This window comes from Pinus tabuliformis, chromosome 4_2 (assembly GCF_031772625.1).
Source record: "Pinus tabuliformis cultivar Carrire ecotype Pingquan chromosome 4_2, CPIR1, whole genome shotgun sequence".
In the NCBI taxonomy this organism is placed as follows: domain Eukaryota; kingdom Viridiplantae; phylum Streptophyta; class Pinopsida; order Pinales; family Pinaceae; genus Pinus; species Pinus tabuliformis.
Window position 1 is genome coordinate 718,669,754 of NC_142304.1, and position 8,968 is coordinate 718,678,721.

The window sequence follows — 8,968 nt, forward strand, 5'->3', positions numbered from 1 at the left end:
ATGTGGTCTCCCTTATGTTCCTTAGGCGTTTCCTTCAAAAATTTGCTGATCTCATCATTAAACTGTTTGTTTTCATCATAAAACAGCACCTACAGCAGTTTCGTAGCGCGCTACGAAACTGCTGTTTTTGCTAAAACAGTGTTTATTTGCCCTGTTTTATTTCATTCATGATGGATTGAATCTGGAACCTTTACCAAGCCGCAGAAGAATGTTTGTTACTGGAATCCAAAACCGATTATCAAATGCTGAGAGTAATGCACTAGGCATCCTCAACTTCTTAGAAGGACTGTTCAACTTACACCATTAATTTTGTTTGGTCTCGACAGGAAGCTCAATATCCCCATTTTCTAAAAGTCTTCCAGGCAAACAGGCTTTGAATGCAGTCATGGTAGCTACAGGTTCAGCTGATACTGGACATGGGGCAATTGTAAGCACATCAGGAACCAAAGGCACTGGTCTGGCAACCCTAGGTGCCACAACAGTTGGCGGATTTATCTGCCCTGATCCAGCTACAAGTGGTTCAGCCTTGACAGCCTCTGAATATTGGGTGGCTCTCCATTTTCCAACTGTCACAAGCTCTTGTTTAGCATGATCAGTATGTGAGAAAAAACAGCTATTCCCCCTTTTACATATTCCCTTGGCAAAGAACTTGCAGACATGTGTAGCAGTTGTTGGTTGGTCATGGAAATATTGTCCTTCAGAATATGAAAGATTCTGTTGTGTACATTGGGTTCTTATCTCTTTGATAATTCCTGTAAGCTCATTTCCTATACTTGAAGTGTTCAAGGACCCTGAGTCAACATATGAAGCCTGAATACAAACATCTGTAATAATATCATCTGCTAGCTCAGTGCCAATGGCAAAACTCAGGTTTGCTTCAAGTTGTCCTAGAGAGAGAAAGCATGTGTGCTTGAAATCATAATCATTGTAATACAATGGTGGACCTTCCAAAATGCAGAGAAACTTGGGCATGTCTCAGCAATAGCATGAAGTGATGACGGCACCAAATGGTGGAAAGAAGACCACTCCTGCTCAAGCCTAAGAGCAATTGAAGCAAAATCATGTGTCTGAGTTGTGAAGATCTCATCGCCGGCCACTTGAATGAGTCGTTGCAATCGATGCTTGTCCTTCAAAATCCGTTGCCAAAACAGAATTGCACAAAAATTTTCCATAAGTGTCTTTGTATGATATGAAGAACCAACAGATCCATTAGCATCATTGTAATAGCTGTCCACATATTTATTGAACAAAGATTGCTGCCCAAATGGCTGTATGATAGGCATTGGTCGTGCATCCATCAATGAACCAATTATTTCACCCTCTCTAAGAAACCCACACTGACCAAACTTAATGACAAGCATTGATGCCTCCAAAGAAAGGGGGAGACTCTCAAGCAAATTGTCATATAATGTTGGTTCATACTTTCCCCTATGATGAGATGGTGCCTTCAGAGCATCTAAAGAAGCCAACAAATCTAGTGCATCTTGAATAGTTTTCAAATTCGGTGGGTCAAGGGTCCTCTGAAATAGAACTTTGGGGTCATTCATGGCTTTTGATGCAGCACAGCTAATCGTGAGAACTTGCTTTCTCAATGACAGCTTTTGCATCGCTGGCTTTTCATATTTATCAAAACTATCAAACAAATGTCGTGAAACCAATCGGAAAACCTGACCATCACATGTACGGCCTGTCCTTCCTTTGCGTTGATGCCTGAGATTTTGACACCCAAACCAGATGTGGCACATGTCTTTTGTTGTCGTCATTCCAAAATATGTCTAATGAGCGGCATGAATCAATAACGTAAGATAGCCCAGGTATGGTCACAGAAGATTCTGCAATATTTGTTGCAAGTATTACCTTTCTATAAGAATGGAAAATTTGCATAGCTTTTGTTGCTTGTTCAATATCAATGCTACTGTGAAGAACGTGGACCTTGAAACACATCCTAGAATGTCTTACAAGTAGCCACTACTGCTCCAGGGACCGATATGTTGGTAGGAAAACCAAAATGCTATTCTTTAGGTCTTGCTCCTGTTCATGCATATGCATCACCAGATCTCGAATCAGGTAGTGCACTTCATCATTTATATCAGCTTCATCACGGCCTTCTTTAGATGATTCCAAATCTGACAGACATTCAGGATTCTTTTTAAGAAGTTCAAGTACCTGTTCAAGGTACATCACTTTGCATTGAAAAATAGAACGCTGCACTAAGGAACTCGGTAGTGCAATCACTTCAACCCTTTCATTCTTACCAAGATCCTTAAAGTAGTCCCTGTATCTTGTTATATCTGCACCTTTGGGGATTAGGTTGTTTTGCGACTGCAACACTTCAGACTTTTCCCTTCAGATTCAGAACTGATGACAAGCATACACGCAGGAGCTTGAGAACATGCCACCTGTAAAATGCATCCACCCCAGAGCTATTTTGCATGACAGTTGCTATGGATTCGAACAAATCCCCAATTTCGTAGCATGCTACGAAATCACTAAAACAGGTTGCGCTGCGAAACTGCTAAAGGATTTATGCGCTGCGAAAACACTTTGTCCTTAAGCTAGTCTGAGCAATTTTGGCAACAGAATTTTCAGTGATAACAATCCCAACAGTCCCCCAGAGTCGCGTACTTCGGCTCCTCATCTATACCAATGTTCACCTATTTCATTTTTAGTGGCACTGTGATGTCAGGGTTCTCGATCGACAGTCCTTGAACTTCATTGCTCCCTTCTGTTTCCCGGATGTTAATATTTCAGGGATCATCATCATCATCATCCTCCACTTGCAGGTTGTAACATTCTAGGGCATGGCTTAACTAATGTGACCATTCTGGTTGAACAATTTCTTCTGGTTCTTGTGGTAATTTGAAGATAGCAGCTTTCACAATTTGCAACGCATTGTCAATGGTGTCCATCCATTGGTCTTCAAATAAGAATGTTAATAAAAACCCTTCGTGCAAGATATCCCATTCGCCCGTACCATGTCGGAGCTCTGTCTCAGTATACCAGTTTCTGGGGATGACATCTAGGGTATGATAAAATAAATGTACCCATTCCGGCTGGGGTTCCTCTCCATAGGCTTTTGTCCATTTTGCGAGGTACCTACGCGGGTCATCGCGTCCATCATATTTCTTGGTTATTCGTAGTTCCGACTTCCCAAATCTTAGTTGCATCATCCTTCTGCAGTCATACAGCTTTCAAAATTCCCTTCATGTGTCCCCCACCAACGAGCATGAGTCGCACGCAACACCCATTACAATGCATCGAACCTCTGGTTTTCTGGTACTACACTCTCATACTGGTGCAAGAATTCATCCATCATTGTTAGTCCATCATAGGTTGGTAGATCCTGTGCCTGGGCAGTTACGCAACGCAGGGATTTGGTCATCATATTACAATTTAGCATCGTCACTTCCCTCAACTAATTGTGGCATCGCTCATCATCTTCGTCGGACTTCGACAAGCAGCATTCTGCATGCCTCCATGGGGTCCTTTCATCTACAATAGGGTGTATCTGATCCTGGTTCCGCGCAGTTATTTTGTAGATACAATCTAGCTCTTCGTTGCTTCCATCATCGCGCACAGGCTCTGTGTAATGTTGTCCTTCAGCGGGGTCCAACAAAATGATCACATGTAGGTACTTTGTCTCAAGAATCATTTTCCGCTTCTTTAGATTAATAACTCCATTCATATCCATTGCCCAGTCTATTCTGAGTAATGCGTGGTAAGGGTTACTGTCATCCACAATTTCTATGACCTCGAAATCTGTCTGCATGCTCACGCCATCAATATCCACTGTTACTCCTATTAATCTTCCCATGGGAAAGATCTTTTGTTGGTTCCCCATTTGTAATTGAGTGGGAGACCACTGTAGTGTGGGCTTTCCCATGCTTCCCAAGTCTGCTTCGGTAATACGTTCGTGTCTGACCCCGGATCTAAGATTACTTGATCCATCTCATATTCACCAATTTACGTTGTCAACTGCATTTCCCATCTGGTGCGCAGGGCATGCTTCCCCATTTTCAGACTACGTGCAGCTCCCCGGACCCTGCGCACCTAGCGATCAATTCTTATAGTCCCTTAACTGCCTTATTATCATGCAGGAGTTTCATACATGTCTCTAAAACGGTAGTTAGCAGCGAGGGGTCCAGGTCCATCACTAGTTGATCCCTACTACCTAGAGTAGAGACCTCTGCGAAGCTCTTCTTAGCTTCCATAAACATTTCTTTTGCGCGGTTCAAGTCAAATTCAGGTTCCTTTGTAGGAGCCTTACGTACCCAGGTGTCTTCTTCAGGATTCTTCCCCTTATCTTCCCCCGTGGTCGCACCACTTCTGAGCATCATGTTCACATTGGGGTCCTCTTCGCGTAGTTCGAACCTCATCATCTGGATGTTTTGCGTCGGAGTGGGCTGCAGCGCCCCTTTTTCACACATTTATGTGATTAGCTTTGGACAATTTATCATTTCATGATCAAACTCTTCATAGTACAGGCAAGATAATATTCTCGGTTTGGTACAATCACAAGCGTAGTTCCTAGGGCCTTCGCAATTGTAACAAATTAGAAGTCCGCGGCCCCACTTGGGCCCCATCCCCCCGTGACCTCGGCCTCACCCTTGGAAGCCACCCCACACTATTGCGGCAGCTAGATCGGGCCCTCACGTTTCCATCTGCACTCAATAGGCTAGAGTTCTATCCATCATTAGTTCATAGCTTCGACATGTTCGCTCATCATGACCCGCAAATCTACAGAAATTACAGTACAACTGCTGCGGAGTCTGGGTATATTTCTGCAATAGGTGACAGTTGTTCATCACGTGCTTTCCTCCTACTTGAAAAATCACACACCAGAGAGTAGCGGATACACTCAGATTATCCTGCACCTCTAGTCTCAATGGCATCGGTGCCCCTCCTGCCAAATAGTTCATGAACACAGGATAGTGATCCTTATCATGACCCTGGCCCTTACATTTTATACACCACACTTCTTCGCACACTTCTAGCTGGGGCACCCTATCCTTCTTCAAACTCTACATCTCTAAACATAGGTTTTGTAGTTGCACGTGGATTTGTTGGACTCCCAACCCTGGATCCTATATTGGTGTTTCGTGCAACCTCATCACCATTTCCAATGCCTCAGCCTAGGTTGAGAGCTTCTGTTGCGACAGTGTTGTCCTCAGGTGTGGTGTCAACGACGCCACAAACCACACGTGGTTTTGTGTTTCTGTCAGCGTCATGTTAGCCTCACGGATCGTACTTTCAACCTTTGATCTAGATCCCAAGGGGTTTCACCTGGAAGCATCGCGATCTCCTTGAATCCTATAATCGACTGCGTCTTCGATTTTGGTCAACTAAATTCTCTGTTCAATGCACTTTGGACTTCTGCTATTCTGGCATTCGGGTGATCATTTGAGTGTTTGATATACCAAGTCAGCGCGTGATCCTGTAGTGCACTTACCAATGTGGCCTTTTTAATGTTATCATCCATAACCCATGTGCTTCCCATACTGCTCTTACTACGAACCAAAACTGATCGGGATCTTCATTTCCTACTCCTTTGAATACAGGCAACTTGATCTCGTTTGCCATGCTAAACCACACTCCTGTGCGCTCTTCCCCACTTGCTCGCGGTGGCGAAATTAACCCTTCGATCCCTTTGAAGCTCCTTCTGCTCATGGTCCTTTGAGAAAATGTCTTTCAGCTTCACTGTAGCTGACAATTGTGTCTATCACAAATTTAGTGATAAACCCTCTAATCCCACCAATCTTCAATCTCTTTCTTCATAGGGTTTTAGCATTCCGACATTAGACATCCCTTAGGCAGATCCTGGTCCCGGCAATGGAACCATTTGTTGGCTTATTGGGCCTTGACCCAAGTTCGGAAGAGTTTTTAGCCAAAAAAATCCCGCACTACCGACCCTTTTGGCAACAATCCGTGGAGCACGGACTGAAGTCTCACCCGAGGTAGTATGGGAGGGTGTTGGAACCAGGCTTCCACACCCTAGGGATGTCTTGATGAGGTTTGGAGGGGTCACAACCCGATCTACACACTTGCACTATTCTGCACAGTTGTCTGGCCTTCATGAAGATCCGCGATGGGGTGTTTCTTAGATTCTTAGAATTATTGTAGTTATTATGAATCTGATCTATTCCTTACTATCTTTAATCGAGCATTTAACAATTAAACCCAATGCGTGCAAGCATAAATATTAAATATACTCATAAAAACCATAACATAAGCATAAACATATAGATCTGCGATCAGATACACAATAATTCAGAAACACTTATCTTTATTAATCTTCCGTTCAGTACAATCCAATTCTACCCTGCGCACACAGCTGCAAGGGTCTGCACACACAACTGCAAACTCTACCAAGCCTCTACGCACACAACTGCAGAGCCTACTCTAACCACTACCACCCACGACTCAGACTTACAAACTCCAGAGCACTCTTGCTTTCACAAACCCATACCTTTAGATCTCTGTCTAAGCTATTCTCCAAAAACTGCCTTCTAAAGGCAAGCCAACACATTCTAGATTAACCTATAATATTTTAGGGTGGACTACCCTTGGACTTGATCCATCACAATTCGTGCTCCACGCACTTTGCAGAACCTTTGCCATAATTTTTCCCAAAATGCGAGCTTTGAGTCCCAAAACCATTACGCGGGGGATCCACTACCCAACAACCATCGTTAGCTGAATTGGAGACCATTGCAGCATAGGTCTCCCCATTCGCTCCCATGTCTGTTTTGGTATAACATTCACATTTGATCCCAAATCCAGAATGACTTGATCCAGCTCGTATTCTCTGATCTGCGCAGTGAGTCTCATTTCATGTCTCGTCCTTGTCTTATGCTTTCCGATCTTGCAGACTACGGGCAGTTCACCTAGTGTAGTCCCAACACATCTATTGATAAGTTCTTGTAACCCTTTCATAGTCTTACTCTCGCGCAGTAACTTCATACAGGTATTTAGGAAAGTTTGTGAGCATCGATGGGTCCATCTTCAACTCAGGCTTATCATTGCTTCCTGAAGTGGAGGCCTCAGTGAAGCTCTTCTTAGCTTCCGTGAAGGCTTCCTGAGTGTGCTCCAAATCAAACTTGGCTTCTTTCATCGGGGCTTTACAAGCCCATGTACTATGCTCTGGTTGTTTTCCTTTGTCATCTCCCATCGCGATTCCACTTCGAAGCACTATGTTTAAGTTTAGATCTTCCTTGTGTGACTCAGACTTCATCATCTACAGGTTCTAAGTCGAGGGAGGCAGTAGCACTCCTTTGTCACATATCCTAGCTATCAGCATAGGAAAATCTTCTGTTTCATGATCAAACAGCATGAAATACTTACACGATGGGCGCGTTGGATTAGTGCAATCATGGGCATAGTGTCTTGGCCCTCCGTGTTGAGAATGCAACAAGATGATGGAGCTTAGTGGAAAGAAGTCGCCTTTACTAAGTGGGCCCGCAGGCTATTTTTGGCGCAAAGTCTATTTTTAGACATATGGATCATGGTCTATGAGTTGTAGGATGGTATTTGTGGATGATTGGTCATGTTGGTAAATATAGATGGACTTCTATTTTTAGACATATGGGTGGTTTCTATTTTTAGACTGCCAGGCTAAAAATAGAACAGTCAAATATTATTAGCTCATAATAATATTTGGACTATAAACATTATCTTATCCTCTTGGAGCACTTCAGTTTGAGCTGTAGATGTGGCACATGCAGCTGTCAGAAGGAAATACACTTTTCTTGTGGGTCAGTTGAGCTATTGCATGCAGGACTTCAATTAGAACTCATGTGGTTGAGTTTGGTGGAGTTGATTGTGGAGTTGATGGAGTTGTGTTCAGTTTGACTTGGTTGAACTAGTTGTATTTTAGTCTAATTAAAGAATACACTAGTGATGAGTTGTGTGAATTAATTATTAATTAATTCACTAGTTATTAACTCATAAGGCATCTGAAGAATACATCAGTTAACTCAGTGCATGTACAGTTCAGTGGAGACAGGTGTTAGAGGTTGAGATTGCTATCAGTTGTGACTATAGTTGTGCATAAGATTTGTACATGCATGGATGGAGATTGCCCATGAGGCTTGCATAGTATAACCAAAGGAATTCGATTTCACAGAGTGATTGATTCCCTTGCAAGATTGCGTAGTGGAGGCAGGCAAAGCAGTGGAGGAGATTTGCGTTGTGATTGATCATATCTGAGCTAGTTTTGTGTGTAACAGGTGGAGATAGTACTGAGTACTTTTGAGGAGTATTGTACTATGTATTGTTACATGTTATCTATCATTATAATATACATATAGTGTGGGGTTTTCAGCTGTATGCTTTCCCTGGGTTACATATTGTGTTAATGTGTGCATGCGATTGATGTTTCATTATTTTTGATGCTGCTAAATTGAATATCAATGTAGAGGAGATTATGTATTGTGCATGTATTCCGAAATAGTGTATAATCGGGATAATCTCTGTGAATAAGTGTTTAATTATTCAAAATTTCTACATGGTATCAGAGTTGTTGATCATCAGGTCTATTATTCATAAAGTGTTTACATTTTATTTCTTCAGGCAAAGTATGTAATCGGGCTAAGTAGCCTATGGATTCATCCTTCCTTTGGAAGGTGAGATATCCGATAAAAGCCCATACAGTAAATATTTGTATGAGAAATACTTTGTTCTCACGAATTTTAGATTAGATGCGGTTGAGTTTTGAGCTGGTGGAATTCGAATTTGCAGCAGTGTTTTCTTGGTATCAACGTGGCAATGTCTTTCAACGGATTGCGATTGGAATATGATCTTGAGGGCAGCTCGAACTATATTGCATGGAAGGACAGGATGGAGGTGGTGTTAGATGATAATGGGCTGAAGGATTTCATAGAGGCTAAGGTCCCAAAGCCTACTGATACTGCGCAAGTTGATGCTTGGCAAAAGAAGACAGCAAACTGTCGAAGGATTCTATTGGAGGGCG

At 42.7% G+C, this 8,968-nt stretch overlaps 1 pseudogene; it reads right to left on the reverse strand.

Annotated features, from left to right (window-relative positions):
• Positions 1-303: 303 nt before the first annotated feature.
• Positions 304-3,382, reverse strand: LOC149171570 (zinc finger CCCH domain-containing protein 4 pseudogene; annotated as a pseudogene).
• Positions 3,383-8,968: the final 5,586 nt, after the last annotated feature.